Raw genomic sequence first — 22,738 nt, 5'->3', positions numbered from 1 at the left:
TATTACAAAGAAAGCCGCTATGGATATAGGTTTTATTTATTTATTTTTTATCTCATTTTGGAGGTGAGGAAGCCAAGGTAGGGAATATATCACTTGCTTATGGCCACAGAGCTAGTTAATGGCAGAGCCATATGCAGACTGAGCTACTGTAGATCCAGAGACCAAGCTCTTTTTCACTTCCTTTTTATAAGGAAAGTCCCAAATGTAAACAAAAGTAGAGAGAATAGAATAATGCAGACCCATGGATCTATCACTCAGCTCCAGCAGTTAAGTCATGGTCATATTATTTAACCCTTTCTACGTTTTAAACGTTTCTCCTAGAATATTTAATATTTTTAAATGTTTATTTATTTTTGAGAGAGACAGCGTGCGCGTGCACGTGAGCAAGTGGGGGAGGGGCAGAGAGAGAGAGGGAGATGAGAAATCTGAAGCAGGCTCCAGGCTCTGAGCTGTCAGCACAGAACCCGATGCGGGGCTCGAACCTATGAACTGTGCGATCATGACCTGAATTGAAGTCAGACACTAACTGAGCCACCCAGGCACCTCATCTCTTAGAATATTTTAAAGTGAATCCCAGCTATAATGTTTTCTCACTTACAAATATGTCAGTTTATATCTCTGACTTATGTGAATATAAAAAAAACTTTATTGTGGAAATTTCAAACCTAGGCAAAAGTAGAGACAATAATGTAATAATTTCCCTTGCACGCATCATCAGCTTTGACACTTATCAATTCTGGGGTGGTCTTGGTGCATTAGACTCTCATCTATATTCCACTTTTTCTCCCCTGCCAATTATTCTGAAGCAAGTCTCAGGCATTTTTATCATTTTATCTGTAAATATTTCAGCATGTATCTATAAAAGATAAGGACTCTTTTAAAAAACATAGCTATAATGCCATGATCACCCCTAAACATTTTACAGTAATTTCCTTTATATCATCAAATATTCAGTTGACATTCATAGTTGTCTGATTCTTTCATATTGTTTTATTGCTTTTTCTTCTCTTTCCATCTTTCTCCCTCCATCTCTTTCCTTTTTTTCTTTTTATAGTCTGTTTGAATCAGCATACAAACAAGGTCCATATGTTGCAACTGGTTGAAATGTCTCTAAAGTCTGTTTTAATCTATAGATTCTTTCTTTTTTTCCTTTGCTTTTTTTTGCTAGAGAAACAAGGCCACCAAGGTCATATTTTACATATTCTCCATGCCATCAGCACTCTCACAAAATTAACAATAATCCTTAATATCATCTAGTATCCATCTGTATTCATATTTCCTGTCTCAAACATGTCTTCTGGTTTTTTCAAATCAAGATCCATGAGAGTCCCCCATTGCATTCAGTGGTGATGGCTCTGAGACCTCTTCTGCCCCATGACAGACCAACAAACCTCTTCCCCACTTGTCAGTCTGTGTCCTGAAGAATGCTTCATAGCCAGGGTCCTAGAGACTATGCTGTGAGCCACAGAGCTGCGCTCCCTTTCCTTTATATCATCAAATATTCAGTTGACATTCATAGTTCTCTGATTCTTTCCTATTGTTCTATTGCTTTTTCTTCTTTCTTCCTCCTTCTCCCTCCCTCTATCTCTTTCTTTTCCTGACAGGCTATTCTGTGAATAATTGTTGAATGAATGAAAGAACAATTGAGTTCTAGCAAGGAGCAGCTAAGAGAGCAAGGGGTCCTAACACTCCTGGAACATTGTCTAAAGTAATTTCTTTTATTTGAGTCTAGACCAGTGATTTCCATGGGTGTATGTGCATGCATACACAACAAACTGAGATATTACATGAAACCTGCAAAAATAATGATGTTGAAGACTGAGTGTTTAAGAGCCTGAGTGCCAATTGCATACTGCCTGCCTGGTCAGAGTCCTCACCTTGCTCTTACAAGCTGAGTGACCTTGGACCTGTTCCCTAACTTCTCTGAGCCATGGTTGCCTTTTCTGTGAAAGGGGATTTGTAATGGCACCTACCTCTGGGAGCTGTTGTAAGGATGTAATGTGTCAACCTGTGCAAGCTGATTAGAAGTATGCCTGGAATATTGCGAGTTTTCAATATATGTTGGCTCCTATCATGATAATTAATGTTATGAAAAGGGAGGATGGGGGCGGCATGATGGGGTTTATGGATCCCCTCTCAGAGTTCTGTGGAGCCCAGTTAACAACCTCTGGCCTCAATGACACCCAGAGGTTTCTCCCTCTGCTATCACTTTATTTGGGGCTCATTGCAGCCACCATATCCCTCCATCCCCCATCCTGCAGTCTGTGTCAAGGAGGTCACTAGGTCTGCTGAAAGCCAAGGGTTCAGAGCCTGTCCTAATTAAGTCAGAAAATACCATCTCCCACTCCTGCCCCCAGCCCTGCTCATATCATTCCCAGGGATTGTCTTGGAAACATGAAACAACCCAGTGCCAATGTCATGTTTTGAAACCTAAACCCTGAAACTGATCTCCTGCAACTTGGCTGGCAAACCCAAGTACATCTGCTTTACAGCAATTAAGAAATTGCAGTCCGACGAAGGAAAACATGCTGTTGAAATAAGCTTCTGTGCTCCATTAAATATTCACAGCCCACTGATGGGGTGTCACAACAGACCAGGGGGGGTACTCTAAGTCAGTGAATCTGGACATGCAGAGCAAAACCTACCACTGATACTCTGAGGCCTTTTTTATTAATAGTGAAATCGCTATAAGCAATGTATCTTGAGATCTTACTCTGTGCCAGGCATTGTGCTAAGCTAAAGTTTATGTTTTCCCTGATTCGATTTTCCCAGCTCCTCTAGGAGGCAGATAGAATGATTCCCATTCTACAGATAAGGGAAATGAGGCTTTGAGAAGTTAAGTCATTTATGCAAGATTTCTACAGGGGCAGAGCTGGGATTTGAACCCAATTCTGTTCAGAGATTTCAACCACACCACTAAGCTTCCTCCTGGCCAAGAAATATGTTAGTTCATAGGAGATCTTATGCATCAAGCTCAGAATTCTTGGTCATCTGTGATTAGAAACCACGTTTGTTTGTTTGTTTGTTTGTTTGTTTGTTTGTTTTGTAAGAGGACATACCTAAGTCTTTACAAATGCTTTAGTTCCAAAGAAAAATTCAGAATGCTGCAAAACAGCATTGCAGATGTACTGGAGGAGAAATCTATTCCAGGTTGATGGAGAATGGGTTAATATATAAAGATGTATTTTTAGAGACAAGTGTTCAGTGTGTGTGTGTATAAGCAGACTTGAAATAGATGTTTTTGTTTGTAGTTCTTTCTCAGTACCCAACAGCTTGTTGATTTATGATCCTAAATCCCTAGGTCTAACCTCCTCACCCTAGCTATGCTTTCCTTTCCCATCTCTGTTTTTTTCTTACTCTAGTTTTCTCCAGATTTCAGTATGCTCTGGAAAAAAAAGTGTATATTAAAGACACACAGACACACATATTCTCATGCACTCCCAGTTCGTAGTGTGAGTTTACACATCCTTGACTGATTGGCTGACAGTATTTCAGCAGTGTGTTGGAATTTTGCCTGGGACAGTAAGCCAGAAAAATATGTTTTTACTTGCACTTGGCTCTCAGGTAAATAATGTCTTTGTATGTCTGGGGCAGAAGCTGGACAGGCAGAGAGAAGATGTTACTAGTAGCCCGTGGTCTGAAAATACAGTGGCCATCTTTTAGGGGGAGGGAGGCAGTTGTTTTGTTTTGTTTTGTTTTGTTTTACCTGCAGAGATCCTCTGGTGTTTTTAAGTTACAAACAAATAGGTTTCAAGCTGCCTTGTTAAAGAAAAAAAAATACAGTGGGAAAGGAAGAAATTATATTCAGCTTGCTAGCATGGTCAACTTGGAGGTGACTTGAGTGGCATTCTGTCTCATCTGGATGTTCTAAAGGTTGAATAACTTGCTTAGGCCACACCTTGGAGTCCCCTGGACTCCTCTCTTTTCCTCACACCCACCATAAATCTTGTCACTTCCACCTTTGTGAGAAAGGAAGATCAATATATCCACCTCCATTACCACCACCTGGCTGAACCATATCAGCTTATACTCGGATTATTGCAACAGCCTCTCAGCTTTCCCAGTTTCCTCACTGAGGTGTCTATTTGCTGTACAATAGCCAGAGTGATGCTGTGAAGATATAAGTCAGACCATATTGCTCTTCTACTGGCTCCCATCTCATTCAGAGTAAAAACCACAGTCTTCACCTTGACTGTTAAGTGCCTGTAGGACTGTTTCTGTGTTCTCTCCCCTTTATTGCTATGCTTCTGCTTTACCCCACCTCCCACGTCACTCGCCTTCTCACTGTTCCTTGAATACACCTGCAACAAGGCTCTACCTCCGGGCCTTTGCACATGATATTCCTGCTTGGAATGTTGTTTCCTCAGATAGCTAGCTACACACTACTTCACTTTTGTACTTTATTCAAATGACTATTCCATGGGTCTCCTTCTGCCCAATCTAAAATTTAAAATTTTTGCCTTCAATACTTTTTATTATCTTCCTTTTAAATTTTTCCTCTATATCGCTTATTGTCTAACATATCATATACTTCTTGCTTTTATTTATTGCCTGTCTCACTATCTCACACCACCTCCAGCACTTTATCTGTTCATCTGTTCTATTAACTACTCTATCCCTCATGTCTAAAACATCAATTGACAAATATTTCTTGGCTGATTGAATGAGTATCAGTCCATTCAGCTGCTATGATAAAACACATTAAACTGGGTAGCTTAGGGACAACAGAAGTTTATTTCTCACAGTCCCTGAAGCTGGGAAATCCAAGATCAAGATGCTGGCAGATTCGTGTCTGGTAGGAGCCCACTCCCTGACTCAAAGACAGCTGTCTTCTCTCTGTGTCCTCATAAAGCAAAAGGGCAAGGGAGCTCTCTGGAGTCCCTTTTATAAGGGCACTGATCCCTTTCATAGGGGCTCCACCCTCATGCCTTAAGCATCTCCCAAAGGTCCCACCTCCAAATACTGTCACACTAGGGGTTAGGTTTCAACATACGAATTTGGGGGAAGGTGGGACATAAACATTCAGTCTGTAGCAGTGAGTTTATGTTTTTTGGATTGTCCATACAAACCCACGTTACCTATGCTAATGTGTACAAGTTTTATAATGAGACTTTTTTTTCTTTTGGTTGTGACAGCAGTCTGGCTATTGAATTTATTTTGTAGTTGCTGTGTGGGTATTGACTTTATTTTTTATTTATTTATTTTTTGTGTGTGGGTATTGACTTTAAAGTCGGGTGGATCCTTAAGATAACTGCAGGAGGAAGACACTTAACAAAACTAAAGAAATAGTCACCTTCGTGAGACCCTACAGTTACAGGACAGGGAAAGACTTGAGTGTCCCTAAAGGCTGGTGAGGCAAATGGTGTCCAGTTAAACAGCACCGGCTCTTGTGTCAGACCACCTGGGTTCAAATCCTGTCTTTACCTCTTATGAGTAGAGTGATAAAATCTGGAGGAATTTGTGTCTTCAAACCTTTGTTTGTCTATCAGAAAAATAGGGATGAGGGCAGTAGTGCCCAGCATAGGAGGCTTTGAAAATTCAGAGACAAGGAATGTGCAATGGGTAACAGGTGTGACTGGCACACATGTGGGCTCTGTGAATGCATGCTGTGGTTGTTACTGAAAAAAGAGGGATTGGTAACTGACGTCACTGAGACAAGGGGCCAGGTAAGACTGTAGGGGGCTTAGGGTGTGGTGCTTGGAACTCACATACTGGGAACTCCAGAAAGGGGTCCATTAAGTTTGCAGAATGCAAAGCCTACAAAGTTTGAGTCTTTATCTAGTTTTCAGTGCTGGTTCTGAGCAGCGGATGTCTTTTTGGGGTGCATACTCAGGCAGGTCTCTCTTTTTTTGAGGCTTGTTGTTTTCCATGTTTTGTGGAGAGCCCCTATAACAGAGTTTGTGTTGCATGACCCTACCCTTAGGCAAAAGCTTATTGATTGGAACAATCAGACCAAAGCTCCTGGAAATTTAGAGGTGGGACTCAGTTTCTATTGGTGCTTGAGCTGGGAGGATGTATGAACCCACAAGCTGTCAGACAGCCACATTCAGCCACGTGTACTGAGCAAGTCTGTTTTAAAGGACGTATTGAACAAGTCTGTTTTAGAGAAGGAGAGGGATATGGAGGCATCTGTCATTTGAGGGGCTGTCTGCTGTCTTAGCCCCCTCTCAATATTTGGGAAGTTTCCTCCTCTGTCAGCTTGGTGGGAAGAAAGAAGCTGGTCACAAACGTCCAGAAGATGAAATCTTTGTTTCCTAGCTCTCCTGGCCACTGGTGCAGAGGCAAGTGATTCTTGGCCAGATGTGCTCAGCAGCTTAGGGCGTGAGTCTGCAGCCAGAGTTGCCAGGAAATTGAGACACACAGGAAGGAGCTAGGGCTCCTTGGAGAAATGACTGACTTCTGGTCATGAGCAGGAAATGTACACCATAAACCTAGAATATTCTCTTATAGCAGGAAGCTACTCAAGACCACTGGGGGCTTCCAAAGAACTCAGGAGCCACCCTGAAAGGGCTACCACTGGCTATAGATGGAACAATGGAGCATCAAAAGGAATATAACTGTGATGAACTGAAATGGACTAGAAAAATTTTCTAATAGGTTTTAATTCACAAGCTCAAGATTATGACAACAGTAAAACTCACAGGTTCTGTTTGGAGAATGCTACTTTATCACTGCATTATTTTGAAAACTGCAAGTAAAGGGAACAGATCAAGCATTCTACTTTCCCTTTACAAACTGTTTGTTAAGGTAACCAAACAACGAGAAGTCAAGTTTCCAGCTAATTAATGAAGAGGGATGATACAAGTTAATCAGTTTTAATACCTATGAAATAAAGGATTTAGGAAGTGATTGCCAAGTCTGTTACTACCCAAGAAAAGAGGCAAACTGGCATCATGATCTTCTTATAGAAGATGTGCTTTGTAACCATGAAACAGTTAGTAATAGAACCTGAATCAGATCAAACCTCTAGATCTAACTACTAATTTTCAGGAAATCCAGGGAATGGAAGAGCATGTTAAATTCAACCATCATATATAATCAATAAAATTCAGACTGTGGGAAACTCTACAAGACCTGATCTCTCAAAAAAAAAATAAAAATAAACTGCAAGGGAAAAAAAAGAGAAAGGAGAAAATGAAGCTTAGTATTAGAAGAGGCTTGTGAGACCTGTTTACCATTTGCAAGGTATAGGTCTTATTCTAATAATAAATAAATATTGTCAAAATATTTATGTGACAACCAGATAAATTTAAACTCTGATTTGACATTTAATGACAGAAATTATTTTAAAGATTAAAATGTGATGATAGTTTGTAGATATATACGTGTGTGTGTGTGTGTGTGTGTGTGTGTGTGTGTGTGTGTGTGCATCAAGGGCAGTTTTGCTCCCTAGGAGACCTTTGGCAATGTCTGGAGACACATTCGTTTGTTATAACTAGGAGTGAGGAAAGCTACCAGCATCTAGTATATGGAGACCAGGGATGCTGCTATGCATCCTATTATGCTCAGCATAATAATGGTAATAATGGAAATAATAATCTTTCCCTCAGCAAAGAATGGTGTGACCCAAGATGTTAGGAATGTCAAAGTTGTGACACCCTGTTTTGGAGATACATGTTGAAGTAGCTATGAACAAAATGATAGGACATAGGTATTTGCTTTGGAGCACCTGGGTGGCTCAGTTGGTTGAGTGCCTGACTCTTGATTTTGGCTCAGGTCATGATCCCAGGGTCGTGGGATCAAGCCCCACTTCGGGTTCTGCACTGAGTGTGGAGCCTGCTTGGGATTCTCTCTCTCCTTCCCTCCCTCCTTCCTTCCATCTCTCTCTCTCTCTCTCTCTCTCTCTCTCTCTGCCCCTCCCTTGCTTGTGTTCATGTGCACGCATGTGTGTGTGCGCTCTTTCCCAAAGTAAATAGATAAACATTAAAATAAAGGTATTTGCTTCAAAATACTATGGGAGATGTGGGGATGGGCCATGAGTTGAGAATTATTTAAGTTAGTGATGAGAGTTCCTTATACTATACTCTCTAGTTGGGTGTATGTGTGTGTATGTATGTATGTATCTATTCATGTGTGTATATAGTATATATATGTATATGGGTATATATTTGTGTATGTATGTATATTATATGCAATTATAAATTTCCATGACAAAAGCTTATAAGCCTGATACAGGTGAAGAAGAGACTATATTCTGGCAGCAGTGCCACAGCAGCACATGGCACCTGGTGCCAGCAGTTGTGGAGGGTGTACAAGCTGAGATGTTTGGTTTTCAAAAAGTAGTCCACAGCAGTGGCATCCTTACCAGGCTGTCTATAGTACGATTTGGGCTGTGTCTGGCTGTCTAGCCTCTCCTTATCCCTTCATTGATTGATTGATTGATTGATTGATTGATTTTGTCTTGTTATTTGGGCTTCCTAAAACCCTTTCAAAAAATTCCTTTTCTGTTTGAATCACCCAGAATCAGTTTCTGTGAAGCCAAGGATTCTAATACAAGAAAAGAATGAAGGAGATGTATAGAGAAAAGCTGATATGACAGACCATGGAAGGAGAGAGAGAGAGAGAGAGAATTCGGAGAAATCCATATATAAAAATATATGTGTAATTTATATATATAATACAATTTATAATATATTTGAGAGAAAGAGAAAGAGGATCCCATGATTTCTGTTTTTCCTGTTCTTAATATCTATCCCTCCTGAGACCAAAGTTTAATTCCTGTCCATGGACTCTATGAGACACACCCCCCCCCCCCCCATATTTTTTTTATGTAATAAACTTTCTGCTTAAACAAATAGAAGTGGTCTTCTGTCACCTACAGCCCAAGGAATCTTGGCATAGATTGGCTGATTACATGGTCACCTAACTACCTGTTTGCTATGCCTACTTTTTGCTCACCCCTGTGCAGATGTTCCACAATTATTTGCTTAAGGGATAAATTATTGCAGTTTGGCTCCAGACAAGGAAGAATGTGCTATTCATGCCAGCAGAGGCATTCTGGTATTCTTGGCACTTCAAATAATCATTGTAAGTGAACACATTTACTGTGAGTTCATTCTGGTATATGTGCCAGTCTCTTGTGAGTTTTGCCAGCATGGCTCAGTCTCTCTGAACACCACTGACTGCAGGATCCTCAGGCCTTAGGTATGTGAGGCACAAGGAATGAATGAATCCAGCAGGGCCCCTTGAGAGGCAGCTTGCCATCCTCTCCTGCAGAGTCCTATGCTAATGGACACAGCCCATTCAAACTTCATTGATCAAGGTGGGATATAGGAAGAATTTATAGACAGGGTAGCCTAGGTTTTCAGAGAACAGGCTTTGAGCCAAATAGCCTTAGATTATAACCCTAACTCTACCATGTGCTACTGTGTTTTCTCAGACAAGTTACTTAACTTCCCTATGCCTCAGTTTTCTCACCTGTAAAATGGACTATTTTAAGGGTTAAATGAAAAAAATATGTATACACACACACATACAAAGAGAAGATGGCACATGGGGAGCATTCTATAAGTGATATTTTTATTATTACCAAACATTTTGGTTAATACTATCGTAGGGAAGTTCTTCTGGTATAAAGACTACCAAGCAGGAGATGCCCAGGTAGAAGATGGTAAACCTTTTGGCCCATTTCAAGGCCCTTTGGTTCCCATCTCATGCTTGGTTGACCCCATCTGGGCGTAACTCCCAAGGATCTGGTCTGGTGTGGAGGGTTTGTGTGTTTGGCTCTTGGGGCCTACTAACCTGGACTCTACCACCTTTCTACCTGTGTGACTCAGGACCTAATCACCCTGAGGGGCAATTTGCTCACCTGTGACAGGAAAGTCATTCTGCCTATTCCATGAAGTTTTTGGTGAGAATTAGATGCAATGATAGATGTAAAATGCCTGGCACATGATGGGAGGTGTGTCAAGAAATCTTTCACTTTATTCCATTTATTTGTTTTTTTTTTTTCCAGCTCTCAGAACAACCCATTTCTACCAAAGAGGTCTTTTATCTGATTCCCATTGTTTCCTGTTTTGGAGAGGGGCAGAGAGACAGAGAGAGAGGGAGAGAATCCCTCTTAGCCCAGAGAGTAGGCTCCATGCTCTTAGTGCAGAGCTGAATGTGGGGTTCAATCTTACAAACCATGGGATTATGACTTGAGCTAAGATCAAGAGTTGGATGGATGCTTAACTGACTGAACCACCCAGGTGCCCCTTACACAGTGTTTTTAAAATTGGGAAATTCCATACTTCACTTGAACTGAGTTACAGATGGTCCTTCCAGACAGGGCAAAAGGCTTTAATCCCCTACGTTCCCCACCACTCTCTTAATTTAATCTCTCATCCACATCCATTTCACTTACTTCTTATACCTGGCACCTCTAGGCATCTGAGATCATGTCTGTGGAGGTTTTAAAACATGGCTCAAATCCTTTAACACTACTCCCTTCAAGAAGTAAGGTCTGTGTCCCCTCCTCTTGCACCTGGGTGGGCTTGTGACTGCTTTGACTAATAAAATATGGGAGAAGTGACACTCTGTGACTTTGGAGCCCTTAGGTCAATACAAGGCAGAGCTTCTACCTTGTCATCTTGAGGCACTTGCTCTGGGGGGAAGCCAACTGCTGTGTGAGAAATCTGACTACCCTGAGATTACCCTGCTGGAGAGGCCATGGAGGGTACGCCTGGGGACAGCCCCAGCTGAGCTCCCAGCTGACAGCCAGCGTCAACTGCCAGCCCTGTGTGTACTCCATCTTGAAACCATCTTTGGCCTTAATTGAGCTTTCGGATGATTGCAGCTCAGCAATTCATTCATCTAACAACTATTTATTGAGCATATACTATGTGTTAAGCATTTGAGAAGTGTTGGCTTTTTTGTAGTAAAACAAAGTAGACCAATATCTTTGCCTTTAAGAAACTTACATTCTTTATGAGGGAAAGAGATACTTACAAACAAGGAAATACATGTTGTATATCAGGTACTGATAGGGGCTAGGAAGAAAAATGAAGCAGGGCAGGAAATTAAGAGTGCTGAGGCACAGAGGAGGGTGCTAGGACTCTTATAGGTGACTATGGAAGTATTTTAAGTATATTCAAGTGAAATAACGGCAATAAGAACAACAATAACAGTCATCTGTTGAGTGCATACTACATACTGGCTTTTAGATGTATACCTCCATTTAAATTTCACAATAATCCTGAGTAGTAGGCATGGTTTTACCCATTTTGCAGATGAGGAAACTGGGGCTTGGAGAGGTTAAGCAACTCACCAGAAGACATGTCACTGGAAGGTGGTAGAGTGGGGATCAGCAACCAAGACTGCGGACTCCCACACTATGCTTTTCTCATGAACTACTCTCTCTCTTAGAGCTTGTTTGTCAGTGTGGTAAATCAGAAATCTAACTGATTATCTTTCTACTCCTCTGTGCAATGTCAAGTGGAAAAAAAAAGGAGAAAGAAAAGAGAAAATGATTCCCTTTGGAGAAGAAACAGTCAGGAAATGAAGGGACACACTTGAAAGATTCTGTATTTAATGTTTATGTGTCTTTCTCTTCTCCCTCAAGTTCATTTTAGCATCCGACTGTTGAAGCTGACAATTTATGAGAATCTTGGGCGAGTAACTGCTTGAAACCTCCCTGTGGCTCTAGCTGTGGCAGGCAATTCATCCAAAAGTCTGTGGGGCTTTTAGGGTAAAATACTTTTCTAATATTTTTTCCCCTTCTGCTCATACTTTTCCCAAAGGGCAACAAATTGGTAGTAGTTTGCCAAGAAAGTGCTGTATATGGTCTTGAATGAGACTGTCCTTACACTTCAAGTTATTCTCTAAGAGAAAAGGAAGTGATCAGTCCTCTTGTCCCCCATTCCCAAGCTTGGGTCTGAATCTCTCCAACTCCAGTGACTGTTCCAAAGTTGTCTCTTCCTTGGGTTATCTATCTCTCCCTCTCTTTTCTGTCTTGGCCATAGGAGGAAAACAAAGTACCTTTTCTTTATTCCCTGTAAATCATTCAGAGTTAGGTTTTCTGGAGGGAAAAAGCTGTAGGGTAGAGGACAGGCTAGTGAAATAAGCTTCCTTGGAAAAGTATAAAATTGACTAAGGTGCTATTGGTGAGGGAGATTCTGGGCCAAGGTTAGACCTCCTTCCCAGCATAGTCAACTGGAGTAACTAATGGCTGTGACTGTTCTGGCTGTTTTGCATATCTGGTCTTCCTTAATTGTCCAACCACTGTGAGGGAGGCATAATTATTAGTCTTACTGTAATGATGGGTCATCTGAATCTCAGAGAGGTGAGGTGACTTGCTGAAGGCTATACTGTTAGGCTAGTAAATTGAGGAAGAGACATTGCAGGAGTAGGAAACAGCCTGAGCAAAAGTGGGGAAGAACCAGCTGTGATGCTGTGGGTAACTGGGCTTGGCTGGAGAGCCAGGTGTGGGTAAGTGAATGGCAGGGGATGAGTTTAGGAAGGTCTTTGGATGATTTGACCCAAAAGACAGAGTCCCTGAGGAATTTTTAAACTAGGAGTGACATCATTTAACTTACATGTTTTCAGAGCTTTCTGGAGGATAGGCTGGAGGAGGACTCAAGTAGAGACAGAGTGACCACAGAGGAGGAGGATCTTGTCTCAGGGACAATGGCAGGCAATGCAAGGGGTTTCACACAGAACGTGGTAAGGTCTGGGTCCTCAAGGAAGACAGCTCACTGGGGAAGGGGAGGCCTGCGGGGGAGGCAAAGTGATGCGGTACAGTGTCAAGCTTCAAACACACAGAGCATCAAGCCTGGAACACCTGGTCACTCAGGTATATAGTGCTGAGTCACATATGCATGGATCAGTGTATTCATTTTTTTTTTTTAATGTTTATTTATTTTTTGAAGGGGAGGGGCAGAGAGAGAGGGAGACAGAATCTGAAGCAGGCCCCAGGCCCTGAGCTGTCAGCACAGAGCTTGACTTGGAGCTCAAACTCATGAACTGCAAGATCAGGACCTGAGCCAAAATCAGACGCTTAACCGACTGAGTCATCCAGGCACCCCATGGATCAGTGTATTCAGATCAGATCAACAGATTCTTCGAGTTCTGCCTTGGTCAATAGAATCACATGAGTTAGCTTCCTAAACTCCTGCTTTCTTATCACTGCTCTCTCTTCCCAAGGGTTGTATATGTGTTGGAACAAGGAACCAACATCTTAGTCACTGAACCGGGAGAGAAACCTAATTTTTATTTGTGAGATGTTACCTGCCTCCTATCCCAACCAAATTCCATCAGCCCTCAAAAATCATTTCAGCAGTTTTTGTCATTAGGCATATCTGAATTGAAGTCCACATGCTGCCACATCACTGTATGAACTTGAGTAGATCACCTTATTTCTGTGTCCTTGGTTTCCTTATATGGTAAAATGGGGATTTTTATGGTGTCTTCCTAGGGTTTTTGTAAATATGAGATAATACATATTTATACACTTATCTCAGAACATAGCATGGAGTAAGTGCAACATGAACATTAACCATTGTTTCTCACCTTGTCATTTGTGGTCTTATTCTCAGGTATGATAGTTTTGGTTCACATCTTGACATAATCCTCAAGTCTTGAGAGCTATTTTGTTTTCTATACAGATCTCAGTGAATACAACAAAGCCCAAATACATAACCAAACGGACTTGAACTTTCCTCATTGGTCTGGAGCATCCGATTCCCAGTAATGGTCCAAGGATCCCTGGGGGGGCACAGCCCACATGCAACTAGCTCAGGAGCATTCTGGGACTCAGTGCCTCATGACTCGCCTCATTGTGAGAATTCTGCAGCTGAATTTCCCAGCAGGGATCATTAATCACACCAGCCACTGATATCACAAACAACAGAGGTGAGGCTATTTGCCAGGCATCTATGACAGATATGGTTCTTGCTTTATTATCGTTGGTTCCAACCCACTAGGGGGAGAAGGAGTTGCAAACTCCTGCTTTCCCATGGAGGAGGTTGTTGTTAGATGCAGACCATGGATTAGCTTCAAACTTCGCTTAACTCAGAAGCCCACCCTTGCTTCCTTCTACCCTGTCTGTCCACCAAATAGCTGCAAATGCTGACCTGCTGGGATATGTTTGACGGGGTTGAGGAGGAGGACAGGGAAAAGGAAAACAAGTATGTATCCCACATCTTCTCACATGTTTCTCATATGTTAATTCCAGGTTTTCCCAAACATTCACAACCATCATATGTGGTAGGTACAATCATTTCCATTCCCACTTTAATTTTAATTGAAGAAGCTAAAACTCAGAGAGGGCAAGTTAAGTGCCCCAAGACACATAGCTAATATGAGACTCAGTGGTACTATATTGTACCTCTTCTTATTGGTTCTCACACTTATTTGACTATTGCATTTTAACAGAAGGGGAAATGGAGGCTAGATGGTATTAGATAATTTACCCAAGGATCCACAGCAAAAAAGTGGTAGAGATGGGTTTTGAATTTAGGTCTGTGATCCTAACCCCTCGGCTACCTCCACTATATAAGCAGTATCTCTGTTACTCAGAGTGTGATCTTGGAACCAGCAGCATCAGCAATCACCTGAAACTCGTTAAAACGTTGCCTCTATGATCACTTACATTTACTGAATCAGACCTGCATTTTAATGCAATCTCCAGGGGATTGTGGGTACACTGACGTTTGAGAAGCACTGGTCTGCATAGTTCACCCTGGCTGTGAAAGACACTCACAAAGGACAGAGGCACTGTAGCAGCTAGTCTCCAAAGATGCCCCCAACAACCCATGCCCTCCCCCCGTGCACATGCTACATCTCACATCAAGGTGTGGAACTTGTGTCTCTTAAATCCATACTGTTCCATGACTGATTTTAGCCACTAGAATGCACTGAAATGATGTTCTGGGATTTCTGAGCAGTTTCCAATTTTTGCCTCTTAGAACCCAGCTGCCATGCTGCATGGAGAAGACAAATGGACGGGAATTGAGGCACTCTGGTTGACAGTCTCACTGAGCATCCAGCTGACCCCAGCCACCGACCAGGTGAGTAAACCATCTTGGATGGTCCATCCCAATTGAGTCCCCAGATAACTGTATTTCCAGCCAACACAATACAGAGCCGAAGAATCACCCAGCAGAACCCAGTCAACCCAGAAAATCAGGAGAGATAGTCAAATGGTTGTTGACTGAAGTCACTAAATCTTGGGTGGTTTGTTATGCATCAATACATAACTGAAGGAGACATTGGTACCTAGATGTAGGGTGCTGAGGTAATATAAATGTAAAACATGTGGCAATGGCCTTGGAACCAGGCCACGGCTAGAGGCCTGATGAAGCACCTCTAGGAGACTGTAAACAGAGGCTGGAAGGACAGTGAGAAAATTGCTAGTGGAGGCAGGAGAAAATGGAACTTGAATATTGAACTGCCAGAACAATTAGCAAAATGTCCCCTTCAGTAACATGGAGGTAGAAGCAGAGCCTAATGAACCCATCAATCTGGTGAAGGAGATTTCCAGGTAGAATGTTGAAAGTGGCAACTACTTTTACTAGCTCAGCACTAATTATTTTTATTAATCAAAATGTAATAAAATTAAAAATCCATTCCCTCAATTGCTCTAGTCACATTATGACTTATGAGTACTTAACAAGTCATATATGGCTACCCTGCTGGAGAATGCAGACTATTATAGAGCGTTTCCACCACCACAGAAACATCTATTTGACTTCCCTCCTCAAGTGTTAGTAGGCAGGAAGTAGACAACACACTCAAAGAGTGTTGAGTAACCAAGGGACTGTTATCAAAATGTGGTATCTCCTGAGAGGTTGTGTGAAAGAAAAACTTCTCAGACCCCATCCAGACCTATGGAATCAGAATCTCAGGTTGCGGGTGAGGGTTGAGGGGTGGGGGGTTGAGCAGGAATCTGTAGTTTAACAAGCCTTTCAAGTGATTCTTATGCACATTAAACTTTAAGAAGTACTAAAGAGAATTTAATAAAGGGACTGCTGTAGAGTTGAGGGCTGGGTTAAGAGAAGCAGCAAGGGAAACCAGAGAAGCAGAGAAGAAACCAGACAGTATTAGTGGGACACTAGGACAGCTGGAGCCCTGGAAGGCAGCTGAGGGACACAATGGGTCCAGAGCAGGCATAAGGCAAGAAGATTAGGGGAGTGGGGAAAATACTCTCACGTCTGTCTCTTCTGCCCTCTGATTTTTCACTGGAGTCCCTGTTGACCCCAACCAGCCCAAAGCTAGAGAACAAAGAAGGCTCTTCTATACAGAGCAGGGCAGAGGGGAGTGGAGAATGGATATGGAGGGACAAATGAGATTGAGCCAGCACACATGGTTTTGATGTGTTAGCTGTATTTTAAAAATACACATTTGACTGATTGTATAACTATTAACATTAAAAAGATGTTACTACCTTTCAAAATCATGTCAGTTGCATCGTCTCCGGGAACCATGTTGTTAATAATGAGGTCTGTCCAGGTAATTTTAAGAAGGGTAATAATAGCTATTAGTGTTTCTTTCCAGTTTATTTTTTCCTCCCCTCCCTTCCCCATTTCCATTCCCTTCCTTTTTCCCACCCTATCCTTCTCTTCCCTCTCTCCTCTCTCTAGTCATCTTTATATTATGTAACAATATTATAGTAAATAAAGTGTTGTGCCATGTCTTTTTCATTTAAAGTTACGTTTTGAACATTTCCTTGTGCCATTAAGGATTCTCTGAAAACATGTTTTTCAGTGGCTGTGCAGATGGTTTAAAGATGATTGTTATTGTAAGCTGTCTCAAATCCTTTTGGGAAGTAGGTGGTGTATAATGCATAAATTATAAATGAAAAGCAAGTTGTTCTTAATTTTACTCTCAACCTCTAAAGTGCAGTAGCTCTTTGTGGATCTGTTTCTCTAAAGCCACAGAGACACAAAGGGTAGTGACAATGATCAAAAAGGAGCCACATGGTGGAAAAGTGTTGAACTAGGGTCCTGTGCTTAGGTGTCTCTGTCCAGTTTCTGCTCCTGTGACCTAAGATGTGGGTGCTTAGACCAACTGAAGTTCAAGGTCTCTTTTAGTTCCATCTCTGATTTCTCAGACAAATCTAATGCCCCCTTAGGTAGAAAAAAGTCTTAGATTTCAGGGACCTCCTCCATGATGTCCTAGTCCCAGGAACTATCCTCCCTCACCTGCACAACACCAATCCCCTCCCTTCAGTGGTCTTCTCCTCCCATTCTTGCCCTCCATCTGTTCTCCACAAGGCAGCTAGAGTGATCTGTAAAAGACTATGGCAGGTAATGGCGCTCATCTTATTCTTTGTCATGGTGAATGAGTCCCCACGTGATCAGGTGCCCCACCACCTCTCTGATTCCATTTTCTATTTCTCCCTTGAGCACTCCACCCCAGCTAAATCCATTAACCATTCTCTCACTCAAGAGCCTTTATACCTGCTGTTCCCTTTGCTTGGAATGCTGTTCCGTCACATTTCCTCACAGCTCATATTTACCAGAGATGTCTTTTTTGACTACCCTCAATAACATAGCCTTAATTTCCATCATTCCCTATACCTTTCTGCAGTTTTATTTTCTTTCATGGCACTTATCCTGGACATGATATCTGTAGGGGCTTATTTACTTACTATTTGTCTATCTCCACTAGCATATAGGTTCCAGGAGAGCTTGGTCCATTTTATTCATTGCTACTTTGAAGTGAAATTAGTAAGTTCTCGGTAAGTGCACTTAGTGGGAAGTGAATAAAAAAAGCTTCCTGAGGAAAGTCAGTGTTCAGGAGGAAAAGATGCCCAAACACCTCAGCTTCATGGTTGGCATAGATAGATTGATTCTCAGCCCCTGCTTAGGGCTTTTTCCATTCCCTCAGGCCACCTCCTAACAGCTCCTCCTGGCATCCCCTCCAGCTTTTTGCCCCCATTGTAACTCTCCTCTTGCTCACCCCTGTCCCACTAAGGGGTCTGTGGTCCCCTCTGCACCTCACAGAGTATTGCAACAACCACTTTTCTTGTTTTCATGGTATTTCATGGCTTATAATACCCTATACTGCATGCGATTTCCTTTACTGCTGCAGCAGTTCCTGGAGATAGGAGCTAGTGTCTTTATTTTAGTCACTTGTTCAGGCAGCACAGTTTATTGGGCACCTACTCTTGTGGGGACTTGGGGACAGTGATGAATAGGCAGAGATAGTTCCTGCTCTCATTGAGCTCAACATCTGGCAGAGGCGACAGACATGAAACACATAATGGGGTAAATATTTCCTAATATTACAATTAACCTAAGTTCTGTGGAGGAGAAACGGGTAACCACTTATTGAGTATCTCTGTATCTCTTGTAGTTAGTATCATTTTATCTTCACCTCAACCCTCTTAGGTGAGACTAATATGAGACCTGTTTTACAGATGGGGAGATCTAGTCTCAGAGGACACTTTTCTCAAGGTCAAATATATACATATATGTATGTATATATGTGTGTATATAATATTTATATATTTGTATAAATATATTTTAATTTTATGTGTATTTAGTGCATATGTCATATAATATATATAAGATATATTGAATGCATATTATACAAATATGTAAATATATAAATATATATAAATATAAATATATAAATAAATATAAATATATAGTATACATTGTATTACATATATTGCTTTGTATTATACAATATGTGTATATGTATTTATATATTATTTATGTATTTACATATTGATGAAGATGAGAAAGCTGTGCTCCAGGAAAAGGAGGCGATTTGCCCAAGGCCCTATAGTTCATACATAAACAAATTTGGGATTAGAGTTCAGGTTTCTGACTCCAAAGCTTTTTTCTGACTCCTTTTACTCTACTGCAGCTGCCTCCAGCTCAGACACCTGCCAAACCCCTGCCCTCAGGTCCAGAAGATTAGAAAATCCTTTCCAGGATAAATGAGAGAAGGGCACTGCCTCTCACCTGGCACCAAAGTGCACATGCTGTCCCTGTGTTACAAGCATTAATTCATTAATTGAGAAGACTCGACCCCAGAGCACCTGGTGATCCTGCTGGCATTATTGCACCCATTACTCAACACCCCATTCAGCATCTGCCTTCTCCCAGATCCAGGGAGGAGGAGGAAACTACGGCTGCCCAGTCTGTACAAGGCACGACTATTATCTATGTCTAGTTGGTTCGTGTTCAACTCTTTTGTCTTCCACTCACAGTCTGAGCTGAACACTGCAGGCGTCTAAGTCATGTCTACCTGATTGGAACTGCTGGCAGAGTCTATTATCATGAACTCCACAGAGCCTTCATCCAAAGGCTGTGCGGCATTGAAGGTGGAATGTGCTCTAATGAGAACATTGCTCAGAACCTGCCTGCCAGACTGAGGAATCAGAGGAAGCAGGGCTGGTGTCTTGAGAGTCTACTGTGAATTAGGAAGTAGAGAAGGAGCTCTGAGCCCAATAAGTCAAGGTGGTAGATAACATAATTTGATTTTCACAATTCTTCCAAGCACCTAGACATTGGATGGGAGATTATATGATTTTATTTTATATTATATACATATGTTATATTTTTCTTTTATAGATGTTTTTTACTTTACCACATGCACACACAGATATTGATGAAGTTATATGAATGGAAAATAATGAATATGGATAGAGGGTAGGAGGATTTAGAATTTGAAGACCAGTCAGAACACTGGCTCTGGCACCTGCTTTCTATAGTCAAGCCCTTTAAATCTCCTGGGACTCTGTTTTCCCATCCATAAAGTGAGAATTATACAAGCTGTTCTCTAGGTATATCCAAAGTTTTCTGAGTAAATAGATGCTCTCCCTCATCTCCACTTTACTGCATGTGGTCTGAACAAAGTGTTTCTACATACAATGAACAAGAGCCAAAGGACAATTGGAAGGGAGAGAGGTGGGCAGGGAAGAGGCAGAGGTCACAGAGAGCTGCTGGGATGGGGATTGTGGGCTGGTCTTCTACAATGGGTGCAGGCAGAGCTGGGATAGGGCTTGGAGGCTGGCTTTGACTTCTGCCTGGTCGCTGGCCGTATGGAGGCACAGGGAAAAAAGAAAATGAGAAGGGGAATAGGGAATGTCTGTGCTTCTCTCCACTGAGGCTAGAGTATAATCCAGCCTGCTCTGACAAGTAAGAGCCATTATGCATCTTGCAGAGGGAATAAGAGAACGTGGAAAGAAAGCAGTGCTAGGACCAGTCCGTTGAATTTACTGCATAAAACAGAAGAAGGCAAGTTTGCCTTTCACTGTAGTGTCATGCAGCAATGCTTGGTCCAGTGAATATTAGATTAACAACTTCTCCACTCCTGGGATTGGGTGACATTCAAATGACGGGGTACAGAAGGAAAGAATTCTCTTTTTCCTTGAGAAAGAGTCCAGAAATAAGAGCAGAGACGGGGAGAAAGAAACACAGTTTTATTTGAAACATTGTCCAGATTAGTTCTTCTCGATTATTGCATTAAAGGCTACCCCAATGGTCATTTGGAGTCCAGTTCTCCTCCTTGGGGGAGGAGCAGAGGCAGAACTAGGCAATTCTGCTTTAACTTTCAGGAGAATTCCCTCCTAACACATCCTGGGTGTTTTCCCGGAATCAGTTAAATGGGTGGTTCAACCCTTGCCCACCAGAATTCTCTGAAACGGATCATTCATTCAGTGAAGGCTCTCTGCACGGAGAGGCTGAAAACGCGCTGTCTGTTCCAATGTCCACTGAGTTCAATTCCCACAATAAGCTCACTGCTGTCAGTGCAGAGCCTGCTTCAGATCTTCTGTCCCCTCTCTCCCTGCCCCTCCCCCACTTGTGCGTGCTCTCCGCTCTCCCCCCCCCCCCCCCCCCCCCCCCCCCGGTCTGTCTCTCTCAAAAGTAAATAAATCTAAAAAAGAAACACGAATTTAAACTCAGCTGGGGAAAATCTCCCATGTAGAGGTTGTGACCCTCTGCACCCCTCATTCTGGGGGAAAGTCCACCTATGTTGCTGCCTGTCTCCTCTTTCATTGCGTGGGGTGTGTCTAAGTTATTTATGCTGGTCTTCTTGCCACATTTGTGTGTTTTCTGAGGGGATATCCAGTCTCCAGGTCTTGAGGCTTTCTTCTTCCCTTTATTGCCCTTCCTATTTAAAGCCTCCAATGTCCATTTCCCTTTGGCTCTGTTGAGAACAAATTCTCCCCCACCCCCACTTTCTTCTCAGCCACATGTACCTTATATTAGACAACTCTCCAAACAATGCTTGATGCCTTACATTCTCCAAGGGCCCCATTGCCTGTGTTTGTCTCTATTTTTCCATCATCAGATATATCTTAGGGGGTTAGGAAATTTAGGGAAACTCAGTTGTTGAATGGGAAGTTTAGCAAACTGACTTTCAGGGAATTGGTTGTTTTTAAATTGGTGTTTGGTGTACTGGTTTGTCTGTTGGTCTGGTTCTGTATCTCATAGCTCATCAACTCTTGGTCTTTCTCCCTTGGAAGGAAGGAAAGAAGGAAAGAAAAGAGCCAGGAAGGGGAAAAAAAGGAAGGAAGGAAGGAAGGAAGGAAGGAAGGAAGGAAGGAAGGAAGGAAGGAAGGAAGGAAGGAAAAAAGGAAGGAAGGAAGGAAGGAAAGAAGGAGGGACTAACTGCTGTATTGACTAACTGACAACTGCCTAGCTCCAATGTAAAAGGAAAAAGATGTAGTTTGGACATAGACAGTTCCTGACATATCAAAAATCTCAGACCTTGTGTTTGGGGAAATCTTCTCTCCCAGTTCATTCTTCCTTTCTCCTTTGCTTTACCACTGTCCATACCCAACTGCAAGACCAAAATCTGCTTTTCTTAAAGTACTAAGTCTCTGAGAAAAACTGGTGCTGGACATATGTTCTTAGAATTTTTCCTTCACCACAACTCAAGAAACTCAAGGGTCTGTAAAGTGCTTCACAAAGAACTGGGCATTATGAGGGCTCCCGTGATGATGTTGGTGGTGATGGTGGTGTTCACCTCAAATTATAATAAATGTTTATAGAACTCCAGTCATGGATGAGGCTATATACTCAGCTCTGTGGAAGTAGAATTGTGTGATAATAACTACAGTTTATTTATTTATGTTTACTGAGTTTTATTTGACATGTAACATTGTGTATGTTTGAGGTGACCTGATACATTTATATTGCAGTACACTTGCCACTGTAATGTTAGCTATCACTTCTATCTTGTTACATAATTATTATTTCTTCTAGAGTTGGGAACAATTAAGAACTAGTCTCTTAGCAAGTGTAATGTTCATAAGATAGTGGTTGTCTATAATTACCGTATTGTGCATTAGATAGCCAGGACTTGCTTATCCCTCAGTTACAAATATGTGCCTTAAACAACACCTCTCCCATTTCTCTACCCCACAGCCCTTGGTAACCACCATTTTGCTCTGTTTTTATAATTTTGGTTTTTTTTCTTTTTTAGATTGCACGTATAAGAGGTACCATACATTGTTTGTCTTTCTCTGTGTGACTTATTTCACTCAGCATAATGTCCTCAAGTTCTGTCCCTGTTGTTGCAAATTTCCTTCTTTCTCATGGCTGAACAGTATTCCATTGTATCTATCTACTACATCTTTATTCACTCATCCTTTGACAGACACTTAGTTTGTTTCCATTTCTTTTTTTTTTTTAATGTTTATTTTTGAGAGAGAGAGAGAGAGAGAGAGAGAGAGAGAAAGAGAGCACGCGCGAAAGAGGAGGGAGGGGCAGAGAGAGAGGGAGACACACGGTCCGAAGCAGGTTCCAGGCTCTGAGCTGTCAGCACAAAGCTTGACATGGGGGTTCGAATTCATGAA

General features: G+C 41.9%; 1 long non-coding RNA gene across 2 annotated transcripts in view; it reads left to right on the top strand.

Annotated features, from left to right (window-relative positions):
- LOC123382521 overlaps positions 1–18,368 on the top strand; it is a 218,455-nt gene extending 200,087 nt beyond the window's left edge. Inside the window, exons 3-4 of one of the 2 annotated variants that reach the window (XR_006590999.1) lie at positions 13,584–13,830; positions 14,886–18,368. This is a non-coding gene — a long non-coding RNA (uncharacterized LOC123382521). The remainder of the gene's footprint in view (positions 1–13,583; positions 13,831–14,885) is intronic. The other variant, XR_006591000.1, reaches the window with a different exon arrangement.
- Positions 18,369–22,738: the final 4,370 nt, after the last annotated feature.

The sequence above is a fragment of the Felis catus genome, chromosome E3, assembly GCF_018350175.1.
Source record: "Felis catus isolate Fca126 chromosome E3, F.catus_Fca126_mat1.0, whole genome shotgun sequence".
In the NCBI taxonomy this organism is placed as follows: domain Eukaryota; kingdom Metazoa; phylum Chordata; class Mammalia; order Carnivora; family Felidae; genus Felis; species Felis catus.
This window is presented reverse-complemented; position numbering and strand designations above follow the sequence as displayed.